Source organism: Triturus cristatus, chromosome 4_1 (assembly GCF_964204655.1).
Source record: "Triturus cristatus chromosome 4_1, aTriCri1.1, whole genome shotgun sequence".
NCBI classification, from domain to species: Eukaryota; Metazoa; Chordata; class Amphibia; order Caudata; family Salamandridae; genus Triturus; species Triturus cristatus.
In genome coordinates, this window is record NC_140585.1 from 798,982,156 (window position 1) to 799,008,770 (window position 26,615).

Sequence of the window (26,615 nt, forward strand, 5' to 3'; positions counted from 1 at the left end):
TTTGAAGTGGTGTATGCACAGAGGAGCCTACAGCTCCCCCAGTGCAGGACTTCAAAGCACTCTAGGAGTGCACCCACCCAGCCCCATTACACTAAACCCTGTCTGGGAGGTGGTTACACCTCCCTGTGACAGGATGCCTATTGTTGGGCCTCCTCCACTGCGAGTTTCGGTCATCAGCAGGAGGGTAGCCCAGTGTCTGTGACTGGTGGCATCCATTTTGTGATGCCAGGGCTCTTCAGGATTCTACTGTGTTTCCACAGTAGGTACATGTTTATCCCTCTAGAAGGGCGGGATCCTACTCCCACACCAGTTACTGGTGTGGGGGTATGATTCCAAAGCGTTTGACACCTAACATGACATGTTTTGATTCAGCCATTCCAAAGTTAGCATTTACCGCAAGGGTATAATGCACTTAAGAGTATATGGTTTGACCGCATTCACAAACAGCCCCAGAGAATGGACTCTGAGAGCTGCAGAGGGGCCCTGCTCAGGCAGAGGCACCTCCTCACATGGAAACCAAGCACCCTGCCCTCAGGATTGATAGGACCTGTCTTAGGGGTGACTGATAGGTTTAAATGTGTGTGCAGGGAGAGATATAGTGAACCTATATCTCAGTGAGGAGTGCTAACACTACCTCACCCAGGCTGCAGTAGCAGTCCTGTGGTGTCAGATTTAGTCTGCTTCCCAGGGGTGGCATAATACATGCTTCATTCCCTGGTAGGCCTGTGAAGTACCTATGCCCTTGGTACCTAAGGTACCATATACTAGGGGCTCATAAGGTACCACAGTATCCAATCACTAGTGCACCTAATATGCACTCCAAGTTGTTTAAAGAGAACAGAGAGGCTGGGGCCCTGATTAGCAGGGTCCCAGCCAGACTATAGCCAGAAACCAGTGTAAACATCAGAAAAAAAGTGGGGCCAACGTAAGAGGCAGATCCTACTCTCCTACACCCTTTCCAGGCTGTCTCCCACACACAGCTTATGTGTAGAGTGATGCTCCTCACAGCAAGGTCAAACCCAGCAGCACATTAACAAAGGCCATGCAATGTTGGGGGTTTTCCACTTATACAGGTTCAAAGTTGGATGGAGTATATCAAAAAAGACCTCTAAGATTCACTTAAAGACATAGTAAAGTACAGTTATGGTAACAAAGTAAAATCAAAAGACCACTGAAATTCGACAGTTATGGTTAGCTCAGGAATCCATAACTTGCACAACAGCCATGCTAACCATCACTCGCACACCAAATGCAACGCTCATGACCTCACCCTTGAAGTGACAGATGCAATTACAAATGTCACAAACGATCTTTAAAAGAGATTAAATATCACATACCATTAACGATATCAACAGGATGCCACTGAATGTAGCGTTTATTTATTGATTAGAGTATATGTGGTCATTCAATAATGTTTTGCTTTTAGGTGTTGTCAATTATTGCAATAAGTATTGTTAGGTATGCAAGTTATGGTTTACATGGCAGTTGTGTGAGTCATGGATAGTGGAGTTAACCATTACTGGTGAATTCCAGAGGTTTTCCATTTTTAATTACTGACCACAATTGTATTTTATCTGTGTTTTTAAGTGAATTTCAGAGGTTTCTTAAACATGGTGTTATAACCAATCCTGACCATAACTTCACATTAACTGTAGTTTTCCAGTAAATTTCAGTTTATGAAACACTGATTCCAACTTTCAACTCCCACAGGTGGCTAAGTGCAGCAACACTTTTGGCCTGCCAACCTGGGCTGTTCCTCTTGGAGGGGATGAGGAGGGTGACATTTGCATAACTTGCTTTCATGTAATTACTCAAGGTTTCTACAAAGTTACATGTAACAATGCAAGATGCAAATTGTTAGACCTGACATCCTTGGCGTGGGTTTTTCCCCTATCTTTTGCCTCTGCTACCTGGATTTTTGATGCTGTGATGGATTTCGTTTTTGCTGGTTTAGATGCTTTGGACACTCTGCCACTGCTAATCAGTGCCAGAGTGTAAGTGCTCCCTGTGTAAAATATCATATTGATTGGATATACCTGATTGGCATATCTGTATCACCATGAAGTCCCTCGTAAAGTGCACTGTGTGTGCCAGGGCTGGTGATGACAGATGCTACTAGTGGGTCTGCAGCGCTGATTGCGCCACCCACCTGTGTAGCTCTAAAACAGTGTCTCAGGCCTGCCACCGCAGGCCTGCCTGCAGTCCCCGGACTGCCATGTCCTCCGGGCCAGTGTCCACACTGACCGGGCCTAACCCTTCCCTTTTTATACACATCAGTCATCCCTATGGAAGGCCCAAGGTACCCCCCTGGGCAGGGTGCAGTGTATGTAAAAGGTAGAGCATGTACTAGTGCAGGTAACATGTTCTGGTAGTGAACAACGGCCATTTTGTGTGTTCACTGCTGCAAGGTTATCTTGCTCCATAGGCTAACATGGGGGAGGCCGGTGCCAATGGCTATCCGCCTATCTTCTCATAGGAACAAGATAAGACATGAGTGTTTGATATCCCTGAGCTCAGCATTTAATAACACATCTTTTAGGAGAGGTTGTTTTTAAATCCTGAGTTGGAGAATAGTACTTTTTAGAGAGTAGCTGTTCTCTTGTCTGACCCTTCTGTGTGCCTGGGCGTGCTTGTGGATTGACTGTCTGGCTTGAGAGTGACAGGGGCTGGGGATCCCCCAGGAGGTTGGCTGAGTCAGCCCTCTGCTGAATGGCGACATTTGCAAGGAGAGTGGAGGGAGGAGATAGCACCTGGGATTGAATAGGGCTGTGCCTGCCTGCCACACTGCTGGCTCCACCTCCTGCTGGACGGCTGACGACTCTGCCCCTCACTCTGAAAAGAATGTAGAGGCCAGGAAAACAAAGTGCTCCAGCAACACCCAGAACTGGATCAGACCGGGCTCAGGACCCACTTGCACAAAGACTTCAAAGACTTTTAGGGGTATAAGTACACGACCCCTGACAACAGATTTTTAGATTCTACCATCAAGAGGAACCTCTGCTGAAAGACGGACCGCTGAAGAACTAAAGGAAGATTGCCTTGCTGTGTGCTCGAAAGGCTGACCTGTTCTGCTGTACAACTGAAGCTGAGGAGGAGAAGGGGTCTTGCTGTGTGCTGACCTTACCCACTTGACCAAACAAGACTTTGCTGTGTGCTGTGTCTTAAACCGAATCTCCAAGGGCCTGAGAAGAGCTGGCCTCCTGTTTCGCAACCCAGGGATAGAAAGGTTGCCAAGAACTCAAGACTCTGCTGTGTCCCCCCCTGCGCTGCTGTGTGCTGCAGGGACCGGGGACTGTTCTACCAAGCTTCTCAACATCTGCCTGTGAAGTGGGCTGGCTGCTCTCTGTCTTGCTGGAGAGTGCCGCACTGACCCGGGCCTGACACCGGTTGCCGCATCAAGAAGACCGACGTGCTCATTGGCACGTGCCTTGCCGCGACCCGGAGGCCTGAAGCAGATCAAGAGTCGTACTTCCCTGCTCTACGAAGCCGCACTGTGAGTGGCTGACTCCGGTGACGTCGACATCGTCACTGGGGGCTCGACGAGGGAGTTGTGGAAACCTTGCACCGAACAGCCAGAGGAGCGCTTTTACAACGGGCGCAGCGACACCGCCGGAGCAACGTAGCTGCCTAAACATCAGGAGCCTACAAACTGATTCATTCTCAGTGAGTATCGAATCACGCAAGAGACTAGAGCCTATCGTTTTACCGATCCCGACCAACCAAGAAACCTATGATACTTGATTTCAACTGCGGAAACTAGATAAAGATATATTATTTTTGATATAACTCACCTGTGTGGTCTAAGTTTGTGGTGTGCGGAGGGGGGATCATTGTGGTGTCTACGTGCAAATACCTTACACATTGCCTTGGGGATAAGCCTGCCTGCTCGAGCCAAGCTACCTAGAGGGTGAGCAGGGGTTATCTACCGTGTGTGTCCTTGTACCCTGACTAGAAGCAAGGGTCCCTATTTGGTCTAAGGTGTATACCTCTGCCAACTAGAGACCCCCAGATCTAACATTGGTGGTCAGCGGTGGGGATTAGAACCAGTATTTGCACTTGACCTGCAGTGATTCTTCGTACATCACTAATCTAGTAAGCAGTTGCATTGCACAAAGTTTTTGCGAAGACTATTCTTGGAGGATCGACGAAGCATCATGTCTCTGAATGGAGTAGGTGAGGAGTCGGAATTGCAATTCGAAGTGAAAAAGTTGCTCGAATATAAGAAGGAGCAACTAAAGCAATTCTGCAAGCAGCTTGGATGCCCAGTGAAGGGCGGCGCCAACAAGACGGAGCTACAGAAAGCTCTAAGGGCCTGGTGGGAGGCCAAGAATGGCGCAACCGAGGAAACTACTGAAGGGGATGGCACACCGGAGCACGGATTTGGATCCGATGATCTGCCAGTGAATAGGCCAGCGTCTAGGGCTGGCAGCACCCATTCCAGTAGGAGCCTTTCTCCAGAGGAGCTGGAGGAAAATCAGAGGATTAGGGCCCATGAGATTGAACTTTTTAAGCTCAAAGCTCAAGCGGAAGAAAGGAAACTGCGCCTTGACAGTGAGAAAGAGGCGGAGGAGAGGAGGAATGCTCTCGCTTTGGAAGAGAAAAAACTCCAGTTAGCTCATGAGTTGAGCATGAGGGAGCTGGACATTAAAGCTAAACAGGTGGAGTCCAGTCCGAATGGTAGCAGCGCACAACCAGTACAGGCGGGTAAAGTATACATACCGAAAGATTTGGTACAGAATTATCAGAGGGGTGAGGATATCTATGCATGGTTTAGATCCTATGAGCTTGCCTTGAAAATGAATGAAGTGCCTGAGAAGAGTTGGGGAGCAGGGTTGTGGAAGCATTTTGAGGCCTCTGGGAGGGATGTCTTAGCACCCTTAGAAGCAGCAGAGACCTTAACCTACCCCACTATGAAGGAGGCATTATGCCTCAGGTATGGGCTTACACCAGAACAGTACCGCCAGAAGTTTAGGAACTTCAAGAAACTTGATTCAAGTACTTGGATGGAGTGTGTGAGTATGTACACGCGTGCACTGGAAGGTTGGATAAAGGGCAGCAAAGTTACTGATTATGTGGGGTTGTGTCACTTGATTAGTTGGGAGCACTTGAGTAGTCTATGTGTTCCAGAGCTGCGCCAGCATCTTTTAGACAGCAAGTTAACTGATCCCAGTGAGCTTGCTAAAGAGGCAGACCGCTGGACTAGCACCAGGGTCAACAAAGGGGTGGTAAGTATGCCAGCCAAGGGTGGACAGGGTCCCCAGCAGAAAGGTGGGGAGGACAAGGGTAACAGTAAGGAGTTCTCTAAAGGGCCCCAAAACAGTTCCCAGGAGAAGGAGTCCCAAGCCCCCAAGCCTAAGAGGTCTTGGCCCCCTAAGGGCAACAGACCACCGCCTACTTGCTATGCTTGTAGGGAAGTGGGGCACATCACCCCTAAATGTCCCAAGAAACCCCCAGCACCAGCTGCTGCTCCAGTCCCAGGGTTAGCTAGTGTAGCTTTGGGAGTGGATTTGATTTCCAGTGGGGAGGAGGGATTAGCTATGATGAACCTTGTCTCTTTAGGAGACCAAGAGATGGTCCAGGATACCTTGATACCCGCTAACACTAAGAAATACGGGCAAACGGTGACCATCAATGGGAGGGAGTTAGAGGCTCTGAGAGACACCGGGGCTAGTGTGACATCTGTCAGGTGTCAGTGGGTGTCCGAAGAGCAAGTCATTCCCAATGTGCTCCGCCCAGTAGAGGCAGCTGACACTTCAGTGCGCCTCTGCAAGATGGCGCGTGTTCCCTTTACATGGGGGGGAGTCTCTGGTACCTTGGAAGTCTGTGTCAGTGATGCCTTGCCAGTAGATTGTCTGTTGGGTAACGACCTCGAGAGTTCTCCATGGAAGGACGTAGAGCACAGAACTCACTTGGAGATGTTAGGACTGCCAGCGTGGATCTGTGTATCCACACGTGCCATGACAGCCAGTAAGGGTGGATTAGTATAACCGGAGCCTGGAACAATGGCCCAGGGACCTGTCAAGAGAGGAAGGGGCAGAGGGCGCGGGAAACCGGCCCCCACTGTTCCCACGGTCCAGGAGGAAGCAGAACCTGAGGGGGATGCCCTGGAACCGACAGGGGAACAGGTGGCCGAACTGGGGGAATTGCCTGAGCTGACCCATTGGCAGCAAGAGGGTGGCCCCTCCAGGGAGGAATTCTGCCAGGCTCAGAAGGAGTGCCCTTCTCTCCTTGGTGTGCGGCAGCAGGCTGCAGACCAGGCAGCGGGCCTAGGGTCCAAGGAACATTTGATTTACTGGGAGGATGACTTACTTTATAGTGAGCCTAAGTTTGCTGAGCCCGGTGCAGCCCGTGTGCTGGTGGTACCCGAGCGCTTCAGGAACTTCTTACTGGGTCTGGCTCATGACGTGCCTCTCGCAGGACATCTGGGGCAAGACAAGACCTATCACAGGCTTGTCACCCATTTCTACTGGCCCCAGATGAAGAAGCACGTCGGTACCTTTTGTAAGTCTTGCCAAACCTGTCAAGCCAGTGGTAAGACCGGAGGGAAGTGCGTGGCGCCCCTCCAGCCGTTTCCTGTAGTGAGCACCCCTTTCGAGCGGGTGGGCATTGATATCGTAGGGCCCCTGGATCCCAAGACCGCCTTAGGCAACAGGTTTATCCTGGTCTTGGTGGATCACGCCACTCGGTACCCGGAGGCAGTCCCTCTCAGGACAATCACAGCACCCGTGGTGGGCCGTGCATTGATGGGGATCTTTTCCCGTGTGGGGTTCCCCCGAGAGGTGGTCTCTGACCGGGGTACCAACTTCATCTCTAGGTATATGAAGTCTCTGTGGGAGGAGTGTGGGGTAACTTATAAGTTCACCACTCCTTACCACCCTCAAGGAAATGGGTTGGTTGAAAGGTTCAACCGCACCCTGAAAGGTATGATTATGGGCCTAGCGGAGCCCATGAGACGGAAGTGGGACGCTTGTTACCATGCCTGTTGTTTGCCTACAGGGAGGTGCCTCAGATGTCCTTAGGGTTCAGCCCCTTTGAACTGCTGTATGGCCACCCTGTTAGAGGACCTCTCACACTGGTGAAGGAGGGGTGGGAGAAATCCCGTGGGAAAACCCCCCAGGATGTGTTCAGCTATGTGCTGGCCATCCGCAACCAAACGCAGCGCTTCAGGAAGCTCGCTCAGGAGAACCTAGAAGCCAGCCAGGAGGAGATGAAAAGATGGTACGACCAGAATACCACTCTGGTAGAATTTCATCCTGGGCAGAAAGTGTGGGTAATGGCGCCGGTGGAGCCTTGTGCGCTCCGTGACAATATGAGGTGGTAGAGCGCAAGAGTGAGGTGACCTACCTGATCAACATGAAGACTCCTAGGCAGCCCCTTAGAGTCTTGCATGTGAACGGCCTCAAACCCCACTTCGAGAGGTCTGAAGTGACGATGCTCATGGCTACAGATGACGGTGGGGAGGAGGATAGTGATCCTCTCCCTGACCTCCTGGCAACCAAGGAGCAAGACGGGTCAGTGGATGGTGTGGTCCTCTCGCCCACCCTGACCCCAGAGCAGCAGAGAGACTGTCACCAGGTGTTGGGTCAGTTTGCCTCCCTGTTCTCCCTGACACCAGGTGTCACCAATTGGTGCGTCCATGATGTGGACACTGGAGATAGCCTGCCTGTGAAACAGAAGTTTTACAGAGTAGCTGACAAGGTCAGGGCCAGCATCAAGGAAGAAGTTTCCAAGATGTTGGCGTTAGGGGTAATTGAGCCCTCTAGCAGTCCCTGGGCTAGCCCAGTGGTCCTCGTTCCCAAGAAATCTGCTACACCCGGTGGCCCGTCAGAACTTCGGTTTTGCGTGGATTACCGTGGGCTTAATGCGGTCACCAAGACTGACGCGCACCCCATCCCCAGAGCTGATGAGCTCGTGGATCGGTTGGGAGCTGCCAGGTACCTCAGCACCTTCGATTTGACTTCGGGGTACTGGCAGATTGCCTTAACTGAAGGGGCAAAGGAGAGGTCGGCATTTTCCACGCCAGAGGGGCACTTCCAGTTTCACGTCATGCCCTTTGGATTTAAAAATGCCCCTGCCACCTTCCAGAGACTGGTCAACCGGGTACTGACCGGGCTGGAGCAATTCAGCGCCGCGTACCTGGATGACATTGCTGTGTTCAGCTCCACTTGGGAAGAACACTTGCAACACCTCTGTGAAGTGTTGAGGGCGCTGCAGAAGACAGGCCTCACTATCAAGGCCAGTAAGTTCCAGATAGGGCAGGGATCGGTGGTGTATTTGGGACACCAGGTGGGGAGCGGCCAGGTGGCGCCCCTACAGGCGAAGATCGATACCATTCGGGCTTGGGAACCCCCCAAGACGCAGACAGAGGTGAGAGCCTTTCTAGGACTCACCGGGTATTACAGACGGTTCATCAAGGGATACGGCACCATTGTTGCCCCCTTGAGAGAACTAACCTCTAGAAATCAGCCCAGGAAAGTGAATTGGTCCGAGGCCTGTCAAACTGCTTTTGATGCCCTGAAAACTGCAATGTGCACAGCACCGGTGCTTAAGGCGCCTGACTTTTCGAGTGAGTTCGTAGTGCAAACAGACGCTTCAGAGCAAGGTGTGGGAGCAGTACTCTCACAGATGGACGACGAGGGCGGGGACCAACCTGTAGCTTTCATTAGTAGGAGGCTACTCCCCAGGGAACAGAGGTGGAGCGCTATTGAGAGGGAAGCATTTGCTGTGGTCTGGGCCCTGAAGAAGCTGAGGCCCTACCTGTTTGGGACTCACTTCCGTGTTCAGACCGACCACAGGCCTCTCAGATGGTTAATGCAGATGAGGGGTGAGAATCCAAAACTGTTGAGGTGGTCCATCTCCCTACAGGGAATGGACTTTACGGTGGAACACCGTCCCGGTACAGAGCACGCACTGACCCGGGCCTGACACCGGTTGCCGCATCAAGAAGACCGACGTGCTCATCGGCACGTGCCTTGCCGCGACCCGGAGGCCTGAAGCAGATCGAGAGTCGTACTTCCCTGCTTTACGAAGCCGCACTGTGAGTGGCTGACTCCGGTGACGTCGACATCGTCACTGGGGGCTCGTCAGGGAGTTGTGGAAACCTTGCACCGAACAGCCAGAGGAGCGCTTTTACAACGGGCGCAGCGACACCGCCGGAGCAACGTAGCTGCCTAAACATCAGGAGCCTACAAACTGATTCATTCTCAGTGAGTATCGAATCACGCAAGAGACTAGAGCCTATCGTCTTACCGATCCCGACCAACCAAGAAAGCGAATATAGTGTAAACCTGTGATACTTGATTTCAACTGCGGAAACTAGATAAAGATATATTATTTTTGATATAACTCACCTGTGTGGTCTAAGTTTGTGGTGTGCGGAGGGGGGATCATTGTGGTGTCTACGTGCAAATACCTTACACATTGCCTTGGGGATAAGCCTGCCTGCTCGAGCCAAGCTACCTAGAGGGTGAGCAGGGGTTATCTACTGTGTGTGTCCTTGTACCCTGACTAGAAGCAAGGGTCCCTATTTGGTCTAAGGTGTATACCTCTGCCAACTAGAGACCCCCAGATCTAACACAAATCCATCATTTAGCATTATATCGTACTGTGAAATGTTTCTTCCTGTGAATTTTTTATGCAAGAATGCTTTTCACTGTAAAAAAGTGCGTTCACTGTAAATTTATGCTAGGCACTGCTCGTTCGCTGAAACGTTTGATCACAAATGGTAAGTGATTACATGAACAAGTATAAAACAATCATTCTGGGAATTTGAAGTAACAAGCCTAATGCAACATTCCCAAAATTATGCAAATTACGCCGGCATAGTTAAAATTGCACCCAGGCCTACTGCACATGGTCCTTGGAAATGCTCAGTAGTGGCGTAATGCAAATAGATGCCACCCTTACAGTATGTGAGAAGTGGCCCCTTAAACTCTCATATCGCAAAGATATTCATTGGCCTTGGACTGAATGGGGGGCCCGTAAATGCGGAGGGGGCACCCCTGCGCAGCTCAGGGTAGAAGGGACCTATGGCAGCCTGGGTTTTCAGGAGCTTCTTACAAGCACTCGTTAATTGAAAGCAATTAGACTTATCCTGAAAGAGGGCTCCTAACTCCTTCCCTCACAGAGGGCCTAGTCCTTTCTTAGAATTCGGCTGTTATTTATACTACTTTTTATAAGACCCAGAAATTGGGGTAAGATCACATATTTTTGAAATTGATACCTATCTACCTATAACCATTGAGAGGGGGAGGACAGGGTAGGTGTTCACTACTTTAATGTTCTATGAGAAAACAACGTTTTTAAATTGCTCCTCGCCGACCGTATGGTTGTAGGCAACAGTATTTGTGGTGACCACAAAATGAAAATACAGCTAAACCGAAAAAGTCAGATGTGAATCAGTGGGGGGATATGGAAGGAGGGTGTGGATGGGAAGTGATGGGGAGTGGGCAGGGGAGGGAAAAAGCAGCAAATGAGGGCGAGCAACGGACAGGACGGGGGAGGCACTCAAGCAAGAAGGAGCAACACAGAGCACCGGGGAGAACCATCAGAGAGAGACCTTTTTAACCAGCCTGCAGAGCTGTCTGGAAGGCTCTGCCTAAACATGAGTTTTGACACACCCTTCCAGAGTCTGTGTGTGACTGTGACAGAGTTTGTGCATGCACATACAGCTAGACAATGTCGCGCAAAACAAGCACACAGCTCTATTCTGTGTCTATGCACAGTGTTCATTATACAGTCTGCTATTAGAACAAGCATTGGTAGAGCCAATAGGCCTTGCCTATGTATGATCTATTGGCTTTGTCGATGTTTTAAGACATGCTGCACAGCAGCTCGAGCTGCGGTGCAACATATTTTAAAGTCAAGAAAAAAAAACGCTATGACGTGGCCAGCGTTGACCACATCATTTTGCTTTTTCAAGCCACATTGCACAGCAGCCTGCACTGCCGTGCCAAATGTTGTAAACAAGTATGAAGGGAAGAAGTAACACAAGGTGGTAGTGGGAGAGGGAGGGAGAAGCAATAATGAACAGTGGGAAGAGGCGGTATATGGAAAACAAAATGAGGGAGGAGGAAGGACTACTAGGCGGGGTGCATAGGGAGTGGGAGAGGGGAAGAAGAAATAGTATCTCAATCATGTTGGGAGCCGCGGACAAACACTGATTAAGTTAGATCAATCTGTGGTAGGCCCCTGCTCTACAGAAAGGAACAGAAGTGTTGCTTGGCCTGTGTTGGCCAATTAGGAGGCAGCAAAGAAGAATAACACAGAAAATAAAAAATGGTGAGCAATTGGTGGACTCCAAGTTCCTTAGTGTAAACAGTAGTGTTTTGCTAGTGAGGGCACATGCAGAGCATGTCCTGTCTCAAGCTGGACCTAAAAATGGCACACTCCTTCTACACAGACCTCTTCCATTGCCAGGCACCGTAAAATTTTGCAGCCGTCCATGATCAAGTTCATCAGCAGATTCAATGAATCTAAATGACATGAGATAGACTTTCTGCAGTGTACAACCTGGTGCATGTTGGACTTTGCTTTGTCTGCAGGGTAATTCCCAAAATTTTGCCTTCCCTCTTTTGTTTTCTCAACCCATTATTGTGGCTTTTAGGACTTTTTGCACTTTACCACTGCTAACCCGAGCTAAAATGCTTGTGCAGAAGGCCCGCTACTCTGTTGTCCTGCTGACCTGCTGCCTGAGTGAAGCACTGGACCGGCATCTTGAACCCAGTACCACCAGAGTAACTCCAAGGGCCACCTGGTTGACCTCCTGATCAATCAATCAATCAGAGAATTTTAAAGCGCGCTACTCACCCGTGAGTGTCTCTAGGCACTGTGGGGAGGGCTGCAGCGCAGAGTCAGCCAAAAAGCCAGGTCTTGAGTCTCTTCCTGAAGGTATGCAGAGTATGGGAGCGTCTGATGTTTACTGGGAGCTCGTGCCAGGCCTTGGCCGTGAAGTAGGAGAAGGCTCTTCCACCCACTCTGGCTCTGCAGATGCGTGGGGTTTCCTCTAGGGGGAGGTCGGCAGAGCGGAGGTTTTTTTTGGGTACATGAAAGGAGACTCTTTCATTGAGGTACTTGGGTCCGGTGCTGTGGAGGAACTTGAAGGCATGGGTGAGTGGCTTGAAGGTTACTCTCTTCTCCACAGGGAGCCAATGAAGGACTCGCAGGTGTTAGGTGCTCATGTCGTGGGATGGTGAGGACGAGTGTGGAAATTTAGCTTGCAAACTGAACATTATCTGCGCCATCTTGCCACTCCCCAGCGCCACGCACAGCGAATGCACGACCGCCATTTTAAGCACCCCACTCTCTCCCCGCTCATTCTCGATCGCCAGCGCTTTCCCCTGGCGCTGCGAGCATCCCTCGCGCGCCGGCCGCCCCCGCTCTCTCATACACGGGCCATAAACCCTCTCATTCAGCACGACCCTGCCATGGAACCACATCCCACACCTGACCGACATCCCATACATGGTCATGCCTCTCTTTGATAAACCCCCCCTTCCTCTGCGCCCCATTGTCCGAACCGATCCCAGGCCATCACCTAGCCCTGCGGATGCAGTTTATTGCTCCTACTGTAAGGGAAACACCCCACATCAAAGGGATTACGGTGGATCAAAAGCCCCTACCCCCTGAGACCCGGCCGGTTGCACACACCCCCGGGAATTGGCGGAATATCCAGCTGCGTGATAGCCATCTCCTACTGTGGGTGGGGTGGGGACTTCTACTGTAGATATGTGTGGGAACGAGCTTGAAGTGGGGGTTCCAAGGAATGTCTTCCCGTACATCAAAGCCTCAACAAGAATGTACCATATGTAATAAAGCAATAAACCTGTGTATAAGAGACCAGGTCTCAGAGATGCAGTTAGAGCACCTCGTGACGATACCTTGCTGTCTGATCTGATGTGTTCTGCTCCGACGGAATAAAACTTTGTTTCCTGCCTTCCAGTCTCCGGCGCCTGCCTCTTTCATTGGTAAATTATCGAGTGCTATGAGAGGCGATTACCGCCGGGCAAATACTTGAAAGGTTATCGATTGAAACTGCTGCTACCATTTAACAATTGGCGTCCCAAACGTGGGGCCCATCAGCGACACGTGGATCCAGTGGGAGAGGTCCCGACGACAGAGTGAACGACTGCAACGATCGGGAGAGCTCCTGCCCAATAGACCCTCGTCTGGCAGCCGATCATCCGAACTTCACTGGTTCCGAGCAGACCTCTCTCGAGTGATCTACGGTCCTGACTGGGAACCATCAGGAGTGCCGCGGCAAATACGGAGAGTAGAGGACGATCGGGCGCTGGAGGCGGAAGACGAGAAACTGTCCACGCGGTCCGGGTAAGGTCGTGATACACGACAAATTGCGAAATAATTGATTGATTGTTTGAAGTTTTGGAAATACTAGTATTGCTCATTGATTGTTCTCTTTGAGATATTCGCTGTCTACAAACGGGGAGGAGTAGAAATACTCTCTCTCTCTCTCCCTTTGCAGATAGTGAAGGGTAGGTAACGCAGACTTTTGTCCCCGTTGTAACCCGTCGTGCCTATCTTTATCTCCCCACTGATTGATTGTCCGAACATTGATTGTTTTGAAGAATAGTGCTCTTTGAGATATTCTCTGTTTGCAAATAACGTAGAATAGAAATATTCTGTCTAGTCTTTGCAAATAGTGAAGGGTAGGTAACGCAGACTTTTGTCCCCGTTGAAACCCGTCGTGCCTATCTTTATCTCCCCATTGATTGATTGATTGATTGTCCGAACACTAGTTGTTCGATATTGGTTCTTTGGAGGTATTCTCTGCTTACAAATAACGAGGAATAGAGATATTCTGTCTAGTCTTTGCAAGCAGTGAAAAGATAGGTAGTGCTGACTTTTGTCCCCGTTGAAACCCGTCATGCCTATCTTCTCCCCACTGATTGGTAGTTGGTTCTGCCCGGACCGCTTATTAGAGGTGAACCATCCGGCTCCACTGGAGGGCACCCCTAATAAGGACATGTTCACTAAATATGGACTAGTCGCCGTAGCTTATAGCAAGCTGTGGCATAAATATACCAAGAAGGACCCCGAGAGTCAGTGGCCACTGATGGGATCCTTCGACGACCATAAGATAGAAGTGCTAGAAATAGCTCTGCGTAGCAATAAGACGACGCCTACTATGCTTGACAGTATCGGCATGTGGCGCAAAGAAGCAACACAACGGAAAAAGAGGGAAGAAGTAAAAGCAGAAAAGGAATTACGAAAAGCAGCTCACCTTGCCGCTAGAAAGTTAGAAGAAGAAATAAAGGAGAGAAGGGAAACTAAACTAAGACAGGAGCCCGAAACATCAGGCCAGTACGCTGTTAGGACCCCTTCTTTGCTCTACCCTGAGTTATCCTCTAAACAGCGAACGAATGATGAATTACTATTAGGTCCCCCGATCATTTACATGCCCCCTCCATACGCACCCTCCCAATCAATAGTGCAACACCCACAACCCCCAAACACGAACGAAAGCTATACAGGGGCCTCGGTCCTCACGGCCTCTGCGCCGGCCGAGCCTCCTGTACTGAACACAACGTCGGCAATAACGTTGGATGACCCTGAGATGAGAAAGAAAGATTCCACCAGAATGAATCGACTAACGAAGGATGAACGAACAGGAATCGACAAAATAGTAAAGGCACTGGTGGGATCCTTTTTGACCTTACAAAAACTAAAGTAACGCTAGGAGTTAGCCCTTTGTGGGACATATGAAACCAAGGGAAGGAGCCAAGCTCACGGTCGAGACGGCCACGAGGTAGCCCGACTCCATTACTCTCGCTACCTAAACATGTCTGCCCTACTGCCCACCCCGCCCAATAAGCATGACAAAATCCTGCACAAACGGAAGCCTGCTGACACCCACCATCGACGTCACCAAACTAGGGCTAGATCGCGCACAATTGGGCTATGTTATTTTTCCGATTGCACAGTAACCTCCTTGTGCTCGTCATCAGATTGCAAATATGTACAAACACTCCAACGAAGTAGTATAGTTATAACATTTTAATAACTTATAAGATATAACAAACACACCAACAGGGTAAACAGGTTAAAACACGTTTTAAAACAACTATTTACATGACAGTCTGCTGCAACCTCCATCCCAAAGCCTTAACGTCCACGTGACACCGTCCTCGCCTCTCCTTCCTCGAAATTGCAACATTGGCCTGTTTTGGGCGGTCCTTTTTAGTTGACTTTGGGCTATAAAAGCCATGCAAAAATCCATTGACATCAGTGGCGGACGACTGTGCGAATAGGCCGGAGGCTATACGAAGCGCCGAAGTTCTGGCAACACCAAGGCGGAGTCCGCCACGCTGTGCGGACCTTCCCGTTTTCTTTCTTCTTTCTTCAATAACGGCTGATGCCCTGACGGGGGGAGGCGACGCGGACGGGCCTCCCCCACCTCCCCAGGTGGAGGCTCGCCAGCAGATGAGGGCGCCCCAGCCATCTTTTTCATCGGTCTGCTGAGTCGCACCCTGCCACGTCGTGTGGATCTTCCCATTCTCTTCTTCCTTCAATAACGGCTAGGGTGCCCTGACAGGGGGGAGGCGACGCGGACGGGCCTCCCCCGCCTCCCCAGGTGGAGGCTCGCCAGCAGATGAGGGCACCCCAACCGTCTTTGACTCGCCGGCCAGCTAAGCTGCACCCCAACCGTCTTTGACTCACCGGCCAGCTGAGCTGCACCCTGCCGCTGCACGCGACCACCGGACGACCGCCCAAGCACGGGTTCACCAGGATCGCCACTAGCGCCCGACGCGAGGAGTGGGCCCCCGCAGCCAAGTAATCGGGGACCCACCCCGGTGGCGATACCATCCAAACTGCTGTCGCTGCTACTGGGCCCACCCGGTGGCTGTGCCGAAGAGCTGCTACTGCTGCTGCCGTTGGACTCCGGCGGTCGGTTCTCCGGATCCAGGCCTAACCCACCATGAGGTGATTCTGGACTCGAAAGCTTGTCTGCTTGGGCGTGGGCCCCACCCTTGACAAAATGCTCCCCTCAGCTTTGCAGAATCGGCTGGAGTCATTTGACACTCGACTCCCACGGACTTCCGGTAAGGACAAACCGCTGCCACTGCTCTTTGCCCCGGACGGCAGCCACCTTGCCTCCGCTTGGTACAGTGAGAAAGACTGGTTCGAAGCGTCGGCGGAAGAACCCGCCTGCTGCCCCGCCCCAAGAACGAACCATGGCATTTCTACGGGGTCGCAGTGACGCCATGCTGACGCAAAGTTGACGCTAACGAAAGTTCTCGAACTACTGAAAGGAATTCTGGTCCAACAGCTACTTCATGGAAAGACTTAGACTGTACTCTGGCCCGACCTCGCCCCAAGATGGCGCCGATGTAGGAGAGGCCTACAAACCCTTGTGGCGTCCCAGTCACGTGACATTTGTGTTAAAAAGAGATATATATATATATATATATGCGATGATTCCACACATGATGGTCGGGGAGGGGCGGGAAGGGAACCGATTTTATGCCGTAGTAGCGTTGCTCATGACACTCGACGCCTCCCACCCCGTGGCCGGCCTGAACGGTTGTAGGCCCGTATCTTGTATACTGACATTGTTTTAAATAAAGGGCCTCTTGAAAGAATTACGGAATCAGTGTCATGACTAATCACATAGGTTGATAAAGATTTCTTCTTTTGAATAAATGATTGTTACTCCCAAGCAATAGAAAACAGATAATGCAGTCCCCATTTGCCTGAATCTTTTTTGATTAACGGAATTTGTACCCATCACACCTATCTTTTTCCAAGAGTTGTTAAACAATGATCAACCATAGCTCAGGGTATATGCTGAACGCAAGGTATGGTATCTTGCACCTTAATACACGACCGATTGAGAAATGCATGTATGACAAGGGAACCCGAATTTAGGAAATGAAATAAATTAGAGCATCTTTGTCTCGGACAAAAAGAATAATAGGTCTGTGGTATCACCCATTCCTGCGACTAGCCTGGTACGTGGTAAGTAGAACTTTTTCGTGTCTGCGCGCGCTAGGGTACTTTGAATACTGCACATCCCCTCCCCTCTTTTTCCCCTCTATAGGTCACGACGAAGCTCCGACTGAAGAAGGAAGTGGACATGGACCGCACCGAGTTCAATATCAGGGAAAATTTAGACAAACGTTGTGAGATAGTGCGTGAAGTGCAGACCACCATTGAGAACATGAGAAACTGTATGGCATGATTGTGCGTGTGTGCTATGATTACACGGTATGAATGTGTGTGCATCTCATGCTTAGGTCACTTGAAGAGAGCGTCACTGTATGATTGAAGTGCTCGCCCATCGATCAAAGGGAGGAGAATAAAGGGTCCGACACCCCCTAGGATAAACTACAAAATACTGAAAGTACGCAGCATGCATAGGAAAGGAGGACAGGAAAGGAGAGGTCCCGATACTCAACGTAGCCCTGAGTCTCCGTCTTAAGTTTCTGCGCTTGATGCATGTACTGTCACACCCTATCCGGCATTTGTGTGTACGTGATCACCGAATTTATGTCTTTTCCCCGCTTGTGTTTTCTTACATGGAACAGACCCATGCTACTCCATGTTGTGTGTGCACCAAGTGGCCTATTATCTTACCCATGTCTCTCTCGTTTTGTGTCGTATGTATGCCAAATAGCCTACTTGATGCACACCTCTCTCTCTCTCTCTCTCTCTCTCTCTCTCTCTCTCTCTCTCTCCCTCTCTCTCTCTCTCTCTCTTTCTCTCTCTCTCTCTCTCTCTCTCTCTCTCTCTCTCTCTCACTCCCTCCCTCACTAAAAAGCCTTCTTACCCTCTTTTCTTTTTGAATAAATTAACGACACATACCTCCTCGGTAAGTGTATAATTGGCCTGGAGCACGGTGGTGTTCGAACAAATTGACTGAAACAAAACGACCGTACTCTGCCACGTTACTACCTCCCCTTTCTACAAATATTGAGCTTAATTGGCTGAGAAAAGAAAGGACAGGTAAGACGACTGATGTCTCCCAATTTGGCCCTCATCACGGGGACTATATGTCAGTGGTTTCCGTTTTTCAGAGCTTTAACAACACCATCTCCACCGCCCAGAATTACCCCCTCCCAATTACCCCGAAATAGAATGTCTAAAGCACCCCGTTCTCCCAAGATAACCCCAGCCCTATACTAGCCGCCTCAGAGTATTTCGAACGAAACAGCTGATGACCTTATTCACTAATAATACATCGCCTAAACTGATAAAGGGTTACCTATTGTCGCCAGCAAAAATAATGCTTAGCTTATGTTCCTCCCCGAAATGGATACTCGTGAACCCGTGACAGTAGCACCTCGCACTTTCTTTTCATAAACTTAGCAGTCCTCGGAAGGAAATATGTATTAACAAAACTTGTGTTGAGACGAACGAGCCTCTGCCGGAGAAGCCGGTTTGAATTTTTAATAGACTAGAAGGTTGACAGATGTCAGGCTTCCTGCAACCAGTATCGGGCGCAGGAATCGGCACCTAGAGGGCCAGACGATGGGCAGGGACACCCACAGAAACTTGCACCACAGCAATGATTAATAGATTAGTAACGCACACACTAACATCAGAGTTAATAGACACCAATCATACAGCAACCGATAAAAGCATGTCCGCAACCACTCGGTGGTTGGGAGAGAGGATGAAGTATGTAAATGTCTTCCCTGCCAACTCTCTAAGATTTTTGTTTCTTGTACCCATTTAAAGATAACGTGCTGCCATCGGAAGGGAGGGGTCGGACGTGACGCACAGCCTGGCTGCAGACCATGGAACATCTATGACATCGACCAAGGGGGAAGCTACGAAGCAAAAAGGGCGTGAGACGAGACACCATTTTCAGGATGATAAGCGCGAAGGGCTACATCGAGGCCCCCCTGCTCACTGACCAGCATGCCTGAAGTCTCAACCCGTCGGGCCCGATTGATGGGCCCAGTGCTGGAAGATTCTGCTCCCCTTGGTCCACATTTTTTGATCCGATCCCACTCCACCCCCTCTTCCCTCGGCATCCCGAAGCACGTCACACCCTTCTCTCTCTCACCCTCTTTTATATGGATTATGAATCTGACTTACCTACAGAAGAACAAAAAGCAGGTACCCTGTCTCAAAGTACCTATGGTGAACTGTGTTAAGGAACGGGGCTGTGATCGGAGAACAGTGAATGGTCACACCCTGCAACGTGAGAAATTGGATTTGAGCTGGACCTTAGCTCCACCGCCGGTGCTCAACAGTGCCAACGAAAGAAGAACAACAATAAGAGCTTACCAGTGATGGCTCTTTATAAAAAAAAAAAAAGGACACTGGAAAGAAGAACCCATGTCAAAGTTGAAAATCCTCTCCCAACCACCTTTTTATATTAACTATCTTCCTATCAAGTTTTCATGATGTTGCATCAATCACTTCCGACTGTACACTGAGAAGTTAAGAAAATGTAACTTTGTATAGTGACATTCATACAACACCAGCCATGTACACGACTATACTGACTATTTTCGATCCACACAAAGTCTGGGCCTTAAGTAATGTATGAAATATCCCTTGTTTTGCCAGAAACATCCTGTTTGCTTTACAGTATCCTATTTGTGCTCAAACAAACTCCCCTCCTCCTGTCCCTGGGCCTGACATGCGGCACAGCTGATGTAACTCTGTATGTACTACCTCCTCGCCTACTTTATCACCTGTATGTAACTATAAGCAAATGTGTCAGATTACTCCTGCCTGCCCTAAAAACTCTGTATCTTTAAGGAATGTACGAAAGACATTAACGATATTATAGCTGAAGGTTAACGAAGATAAATGACGGCCAGGCAAGCTGGCGAGATATGTTAAAAGGGAGGACTGTGGAAATTTAGCTTGCAAACTGAACATTATCTGCGCCATCTTGCCACTCCCCAGCGCCACGCACAGCGAATGCACGGCCGCCATTTTAAGCACCCCACTCTCTCCCCGCTCATTCTCGATCGCCAGCGCTTTCCCCTGGCGCTGCGAGCATCCCCCGCGCGCCGGCCGCCCCCGCTCTCTCATACACGGGCCATAAACCCTCTCATTCAGCACGACCCTGCCATGGAACCACATCCCACACCTGACCGACATCCCATACATGGTCATGCCTCTCTTTGATAAACCCCCCCTTCCTCTGCGCCCCATTGTCCGAACCGATCCCAGGCCATCACCTAGCCCTGCGGATGCAGTTTATTGCTCCTACTGTAAGGGAAACACCCCACATCAAAGGGATTACGGTGGATCAAAAGCCCCTACCCCCTGAGACCCGGCCGGTTGCACACACCCCCGGGAATTGGCGGAATATCCAGCTGCGTGATAGCCATCTCCTACTGTGGGTGGGGTGGGGACTTCTACTGTAGATATGTGTGGGAACGAGCTTGAAGTGGGGGTTCCAAGGAATGTCTTCCCGTACATCAAAGCCTCAACAAGAATGTACCATATGTAATAAAGCAATAAACCTGTGTATAAGAGACCAGGTCTCAGAGATGCAGTTAGAGCACCTCGTGACGATACCTTGCTGTCTGATCTGATGTGTTCTGCTCCGACGGAATAAAACGTTGTTTCCTGCCTTCCAGTCTCCGGCGCCTGCCTCTTTCATTGGTAAATTATCGAGTGGTATGAGAGGCGATTACCGCCGGGCAAATACTTGAAAGGTTATCGATTGAAACTGCTGCTACCATTTAACACGAGTCTGGCCGCAGTGTTCTGGGTGGTCTGGAGTTTGCGTAGCAGGGATTTGTTGATTCCAGCATAGAGGGTGTTTCTGTAGTCCAGTCTACTTGTTATGAGTGCGTGGGTGAGGGTCTTTCTGGCTTTGGGGGGGATCCACTGGAAGGTCTTGAGGATGATGCGGAGGCGAGGGCGTTGATCTGGCGAGTCATGGTGAGGGAGGAGTCGAGAATGATGCTGAGGTTCCGGGCGTGGTCCGTAGGGGTGGGGGGTTGCTGAGAGCAGTGGGCCACCAGGTGTTGTCCCAAGCTGAGGAGATGGGTCTAAGGATGAGGACTTCTGTCTTTTCCGAGTTTAGCTAAAGACAGCTGCTGCTCATCCATGCTGCAACGTCTTTCATTTCTTCCTGGAAACTGAGTCTGGTGGTTTTGGGGTCCTTCGTGAGGGAGAGGATGAGCTGGGTGTTGTCAGCGTAGGATACTATGCTGAGTCCATGCTGTCTGACAATGGTGGCGATGGGGGCCATGTAGATGTTGAAGAGCGTGGTACTGAGCGATGATCCTTGGGGTACTCCACAGGTGATCTCGGTGGGTTCAGAGAGGAAAGGAGTCTGATCCTTTGGGTTCTGCCGGCGAGGGAGGAGTGGAGCCAGTCAAGGGCGATTCCCTGTATGCCGGGATTGTGGAGTCTGGCTGCGAGAGTGTGGTGGGAGACAGTGTTGAAGGCTGCGGAGAGGTCTAGCAGGATGAGAGCCGTGGTGTGGGCCTGGTTGAGGACCATGCGGATGTCGTCTGTGGAGGCGAGGAGGGCAGTCTTGGTTTTGTGGTTACTGCTGAATCCGGATTGGAAAGTGTCAAGGATGGTGTTCTCTTCGATGAAAAGCAAAGTTGGTGCAGGTCAAGGCGGGGGGGTGTCGTGGATGAGGGTGGAGTTGAGGTGCTTCTCTGTGACCTTGCTCCAGTTCCTTCGTGGTGGGCGCAGAGTAGATTTGTGAGCAGTGGCAGTGTTGAAAGAGAAGTGTACACAGTTGTGGTCTGTCCAGTGGGGCAGCGTGGTGTGGCTGAAGCGGATGTTGTTCCCTCCTGCGAAGATGGGGTCAAGGGTGTGTCCGGCCTTGTTGGTGGAGGTGGTGACGAGCTGTTTCAATCCAATGTTGGCGAGACCGTCCAAGAGGGAGGTGGAGTTGGGGTCGCTGAGGTTATCGAGGTGGAAATTCAAGTCTCTGTGATGAGTATGCAGTCCATGGAGGCGATGGCGTGGGGTGCGATAAGGTCAGCGATGGTAGTGGTGAGGCCGGGTGGTCTGTAGGTGAGGGTGCACGAAGCGTTGTTCTAGGGCTGGTCTGGATCAGGAAGTGAAGGTTTTCAGTGTTGGAGGGGTAGTCGCTTGTGCTGGAGGTGCAGAGTCGGAGGGAGCTCTTGTGTGCGATGGTGAGTCCTCCTCCTGGGCGGTTGGGGCGGTCCTTCTTCTGGATCTTGTATCCGTCAGGAATGGCGGTGGCGATGTCGGGCCTAGGAGGCATTGGTCCAGGTTTCCGTGAAGAAAGCGACGCCTGGCGATAGGGTGTCAAGCAGCTCCCAGATCTCTACAGCATATCTGTGCAGGGAGCGCACATTGAGGAGGATGCACTTCAGGGCTTCGGTGTTGCTGGCGTCCGGCGTGGATGCGGTGGTCATGGGGGTGCTGAAGGATTGTCGGCAGTGTCGGCAGGAGAAATGGCCATGGGTGGCGTTCGGCATAGACAGCTGGCAGTTGTTATTCCTTCCGGGGTTAAGTGAGAGGAAGGCAGCTAAGTCATATCGGTGGGAGCTCGGACAACCAGGATCCCTGGCGCTGGTCACGGCCGAGTTGCGGAGAGGCACAGGTGGGCTTGTCTTTGGCGCGCCAGGGTGTGCCCGCTGCGCAGCTGCCATTAAATAGGGAAGGGGGAGGGAAACGCAGCTGGGAGCTGGGAACCAGCAGGGGCGAGGGGCCGCGGGGGCAGCAGCGGTGGGAAAAGGACGGTGGAAAACAGGAAAACAAGGATGGCGCAAACAGAGGGCACAACTACAGAGGCAAAATTTAGAGACAAGTACAGAGACAAATACAGAAATACAAGAAATTGAAAGGCACAATAACAAATAACAGAGCAAAAAGACAGACAAGAACCCAAAAAAGACGGGCACAGACAAGAAGGCAGACACCCGCAGACCAGCAGAAGAGCAACGCTCTCCCACTGGACCACCAGGGATGAGGCGCAGGCAGGAGCCTGCAGGTGGAGGAGAGCCTCAAACACCTACCAGTAGAGGTTAACGGGGTCTGCATCAGCGGCACAACAGCAGAGCTGCTGGGGAGAGAACAGGTCTCTGACCAGGTCAGAGGTCCTGCTCAGAGGTCTTGATGAGAAGCCTCAGGGATAGAACAGGTTCCAACCACCTTGAACCCACCACCTGGACTCAGTCTGCTGTGAGTCTTATTTCCCAAGTGGTGCCACTCCAGTTCTGGAAATTTGGAAGTACACCTGAAGGTGATCGGCCAGCCCAGCAGTGGTCCTTTTGCCAGAACCGATGCAGCATGATGCACTACTTCGCACGTCCGCTTATTGACACATCCCTGATGCAGGACTTCGCATCCCAGGCCACAACCTTCTTGAAACCAACACTGCACAACGCATCCTCATTGTAGAACTTTGCGTTGCAAGTTCCTCATTGACTACATCCTTGATGACAACGCAAATCTCCACATCACAAGCCCCGCAACTTCTTCGGAACCAGCTGGTGCACGATGCATCTTCGATGCAGAACTTCGCATTGCAAGTCCCATGTCAATGGAATCTTTGACCTCAACCCAGAACCTGACCGTTCCTCAGAACTGATGCTGTGCAACGCTTCCTTGAGATGGGATCTCTTAACACTCTGCAACCAGGAGTTAAGGTACTTTGGTTCAGCGGGCCTAACTTTGACTCTGTATCTGGCCCGCACTCCATTGGGGTGGACCTCAACTTGTGACTTTGTCCTGGCCCTGCGCAACCAGATGACCACACTTGGCCCTTTGTGCTTCATGGCAGTATTTTCACTTAACTGGTTAAACTTTATATCTCTGGTTCTAATGATTGGATTTTTGTTGTTTTGGTCCCAAATAATTTATTACAGTTTGCTCTATTTTTCTAAATTGGTGTGGGACTTTTCTTGTGTTTTGTTTTCACTTTATTGCTGCTGGAAGTGCTGTATAAATACTTTACACACTGCCTCTACATTAAACCTGACTGCTTTTGTGCAAAGCTACCAGAGTGTTAAGCACAGGTTAATTTGTGGTTTGCTTATGTTTGTCCCTGACATAGATTGTGGTTGATGCTTGAGGAGGGTTTCTCCCCTCGCAACCAGTAACCCAATTTCCAACAATGCACCATTGTGGACTGCACAAAAGATTTTCTACACACACTGTCTGCTGCTCTCTCCGGCACTGACACTGTTAAAGGGGTGGTGTCTATGGTGCCCTTGTCAGTGTAACTTGAGTTCTTCCTCGACTTTTTTGGGGGAGGAGCGAGGAGATAGGGAAGTGGCTTTTGCATGTTTTAAGGAGGGACTTCAGAAATGCTCAAGAACACATGGTGAATTCTGAGACTTCTGCACTTTCCAATGACTGTGCGGGATATACAAGCACACTGCTGCACTCTCGTACACAAACAATATTGAATTTGGCCTTTTGTTACTGCTTTGCAAAGGTCTAGGATTAAAAAAACGAATTAAATTTAGACATGCCACCAGAGTATGTAACATGACAGCTGTGTATTGAAATTGTGTACTGAAATTTGCAGCGATCAGCCAGTACAGAAACAACATTTGCATGGACTGACCGTGCTTGCACCCGTCGGTTGAGTGCAAGTGCAGATTTTGCAGCACTACATCAATGCAAATGTCACGTTACACTGTGCCATAAGTGCAAACGTCGTTGCAAATTTATACATTCTCTCTACCTGTAAAATAACTTTTGATCTGTGATTGAAATATATTTTTTTAATGTATACCTGTTGTTTATTTTTAAATAGATAATTTCTTGTTTCCGTGGCATGGAATAATAGCATACTTTTCTTGTCAATATTCTGTTATAATTGTCCTGAAATAAGTTATTGTATTTTTTTGTCTTAGTCTATTTATTTATTTGCTAGTGTTTAGTAAGGTGCCTCACGTCGCAAATCGCAAACAGAATTATTAATCGCAAACATTGTTAATCAGGCGTGTTTATCTGAATTGCTGTGCACTTAACATAAAGCAGTCCCACTGGAAAAAAGCAATCCACACGCACGCTGTTGTACTGCTCTGAATGATTTGTGTACACAACTCTGCCTTGACCCGCGTGCTCTGCTGCCTGCCACGTGAAAATAAACTGGGGCCTCCTAATGCCTGTTTTTAGACTTCTGTAAGAACACAACTGTAAAAGAATTGACAGGTGCAAGGCCTGTCACGTGGTACGGAAGTAGTCACTGTTTCTGTGTAATTCACTCACCGTGTCTAAACCTGTGCAGACATTATCAGTTCGGTAAACATGTTTTCAGAACACGAGGCCCTGGGGATATGTGTTGCTTCTTCAGCACACTGCACTGCTTTCAGCGCTCCAGCCCCAGGTGCTTTGCATTTCAGTAAGGTGAGTCAAAGACACGCTTGCCCAGCCACATAAGCTAGGTTTATTTTTAGCTGACAAAGTGTTACAAGCATGGGTGGTAGGAATTTTGAGGATTCCTGCAGATTCTGGAACTTACCATCACAGAAATTGAAGGAAAATGTGAGATTTTAAGTAAAGTTTGAGGTTTGCATGGCATTGTGGGAAAGAAAACTTAACGGGATCCACGCAAGGCACACCACCCTGGTCTCCCCCGTTTGGCAAGTTAAAAAAATTACACCTGTATATTGAAATTATGTACTGAAATTTGCAGCGATCAGCCAGTACAGAAACAACATTTGCATGGACTGACCGTGTTTGCACCCGTCGATTGAGTGCAAGTGCAGATTTTGCAACACGACGTCAATGCAAATGTCACGTTACACTGTGCCATTAGTGCAAATGTTGATGCAAAGTTTATATATTCTGGTTCCCTGTAAAATAACTTTTGATCTGTGATTGAAATATTTTTTAAGTGCAAATCTATGTCTTTTATGTTTTTTATAGATAATTTATTAGGGAGTTTTCCCTGGGTGGCCACTGAGCTCAAATACCATAGCTACCACTAATGTCAATTTCTCTTCATTGTGTTTTGGGGCCTTTTGTGCCAAAGGTACTAGGTCGAGTCACACAAGATGGGGGTTCCATTTGCATTGGAAGACATGTGGAAATGCTGAGTAGTAGGTCATTTTTGTTGGGATCCTCACAGACTCCAGAGCTTTCTCTCACAGAAATGTTAGATACATTAGTGTTTTTGACAAAGTTTCAGGTTTTATGGGCATTGTAAGAAAATGCCATGGCATCCACACAAGCCACACCACTCTGGACTACCCTCGGTGACTAGCTTACAGAATTGTCTCAGTTTCATAGGTTAATTCAGAGATCGTCCTCTATTCAAGTATAATCTCATGCCGGTTAGTTTTAGCACTACTAGTAGTGCTCGGGTCAAAGAGCAAATTCTCATAACAGTAAACCCTAACATAAATAACTTACTCAGATGTACTTACTGGATCAAAATATTAACCCAATTACTGCTGGAGGTGAGCCATAAACCCTCGTCAAGTCACCAACCTTTTTTGCAGTCCATTCAAATGTCTTTCATGCACCACACACAGTTCATACCACCAGTCACCGGCCAAACACAACACTCACATCAACATGTCACTGCCATTTAATTGCCCATCATATTCACGTGCCACAGGACTGAAACACCTATCACATCACCACTCACTGAGTCATCAGCCAACTTGCATACAAACACACCACCAGCAAACGCCTACCCACATACCACCAGAGATGATATTGGTAGCTGCCTCAAC